The following is a 2,607-nucleotide window of genomic DNA, read 5'->3' as shown; positions in this document are numbered from 1 at the left end:
TGAATTACCCTACCACACCAAGTCCATATTTTTTATAGATATCTGTGGTGGTAGTGCTCTTGCTGGACCAAGCCCTTTACCAAAATTATTTTAAGTAGTTAAGGAAGAGTTAAAAAAAAAAAGACTTCCTGGGTCTCCTGTTTCTTAAAAATAATCAACCTAAACTAATCCTCATGCCAAAAGGATACACTTTTGGGTATCAAATTTTGCTCCCTTATAAATGTAAGTGTAAAACATTTCTAAATGATGCTATTTAGACTCTACAAGTTTTGATGTGCTATATTTATATTATACTTATTTCAAATATTTTCTATTTTCCATCATGATGTACTATTTTGTTTGCTTTCCGTTAAGCATTTAAGCTAAGATGTAAGCATTAAGTAAGATGTAAGCATCAGTCAATAGTCTGTGACATTTTCTATCAAAAAATATTTATCTATTGTCTCAACCCAATTTTGGCAATACAATTCAATAAAATTCATGGTAAGAATTTGCCATGGCACTGCTTACATTATAGAGTTTATTTGATTTTTATTTAGGATAAAATTGAGTTCTACACAAAGATTGGCATCTGAACACTCTGCACTACTCAATGTATATAAATAAAGTTTTTGCTTTCTATTTGTTTTTTAATATTTAAGGAGTATACACTGTGTGTCAGCTAATGTGACAAATGTTTCAAATATGGAATCTCATTTCATCTTTTATTTTTTAATTTTTATTTATTTTATCTTATTTTTATTTTTGGCTGTGTTGGGTCTTTTGTTGCTGTGCATGGGCTTTCTCTAGTTGCAGCGAGTGGGGGCTACTCTTCACTGTGCAGCAGGGGCTTCTTATTGTGGTGACTTCTCTTGTTGTGGAGCATGGGCTCTAGGCATGTGGGCTCAGTAGTTGTGGCTCATGGGCTCTAGAGCGCAGGCTCAGTATTTGTAGTGCTTGGTCTTAGTTGTTCCGTGGCATATGGGATCTTGCCAGACAGGGCTCGAACCCATGTCCCCTGCATTGATAAGTGGGTTGTTAACCACTACACCACCAGCGAAGCCCTCATCTTTTATTTTAACATACCTTATCTGCATTTCTCCCAAACTTGTTACATACAAATTAAATAGATTACTGTTCATATGCAGTTATCTAACTTTCAGATTTTTGAATCAAATTAAAGAATAAAACCAATTTTGTTACAGAATGTAATAATTCAGACATTCATCTATTGTTCTATGTTTAAAAAATGTGTGTGTGTTAAAAGAAATGAAGAAAAATAATAAAAATAAAGCAGGGTAATGAAAAAAACACTCTCACTATTCAACTTTGAGGCAGAAGGTAAATGGGCTCCAGGTAGGACATTTACAACTGGCCTTCTGTTTATATTTCATGGGGCAGGAAAAAGTGGGCTTCAGGCCAGACACTTACAACTAGCCTCCTGTTTGCATTTCCTGAGACAGAAGATAGGTGGGCTTCAGGTTAGACATTTAAAATCAGCCTCCTGTTTGCTCTCTGAAATGAAGTAATGACAGAGACAAGGTAAATAGCCAAGCTTTGTCTCTTGTGGACACTTTAAGACAACAGTCATAGCAAGAGCAAAGAGGAGCAAAACCTTGTTTGAGTAAAGGATCAAGAGAACACCTCTTCCCCCCACCCCTTCCTTGAGGCAAGGGAGATACTATGCATGCACAGAGAAGCTCCTTGGGGGTCAAAAATCAGGAGACAATGCCAGGCCATAATGAGTCTTGGTTCTCCCAGATGCCTTTTCATTGAGATCCATGTTGGCTAAGAGGTGTGTGTGCACCTAGGGGTCAGGTACTGAAACAAATTAGTCACCGAGACAAAACAAGATGATTGGCCAGAAGGAAGACAAAGACCTGAAAGAACTTCCCTAAATAAATGACTTAACTGCCTCTTTACTGTGCTCCTCCTCATTAGGGAGAACACCGACACCCTTTCTCTCCAGGTGTGCATCTCTGCCTTGCTTCTATCTTAACTAAACAAACTGTTTCTCTGTGTGCTCTCCCACTTGTTGTTGTGTGACTCTAATAATAAACTTTGTACCTGTTTTTACAGTTTCGTCTCTGTGAGAAATGCATTTTTCACTGGGGGCAAGAGCGAAGGAAAAATAACTTCTAGCCTCTAGCCCTTGTTGGTCTGGCGGCTAGGATTCCTGGTTTTCTTCCAGGCTACCAAGTTTCAATTCCTAGGCAGGGAATTAAGATCTTGCTTCATGCCACCTCTCACTGCTCCTTCTCTGAGATTAATTTGATTTAATAGGGAAAATGCATTCCTTTTTTAGATTTGTTGAAAGTAACTCCATTTAAGTAAAATGATACCTGTAGAGTTCTTTGAAGATTTCACATTTTCTGATTAAAATTTCAGGCATAGAAAAGCACACCAGACTAATCCTAAGCCCTTCCATGCAAAAAATAGTATAGCTACAATTAGTGATTTTGCCTGACGTTAACAAGTGCCTGAGGGCATCTCAATCTCTGCAGACAAGTTCTCCAGGATTTAATTATCTCTATCCTCCTATTCTTCATAGAACTATACTGTTCCTAATATACCTTGCTTCAGACATAGGTCAAAGTATGCAACTGTCAATTTTTAATATTCATGATA

The sequence above is a fragment of the Lipotes vexillifer genome, unplaced genomic scaffold (assembly GCF_000442215.2).
Source record: "Lipotes vexillifer unplaced genomic scaffold, Lipotes_vexillifer_v1.1 scaffold653, whole genome shotgun sequence".
In the NCBI taxonomy this organism is placed as follows: Eukaryota; Metazoa; Chordata; class Mammalia; order Artiodactyla; family Lipotidae; genus Lipotes; species Lipotes vexillifer.
This window is presented reverse-complemented; position numbering follows the sequence as displayed.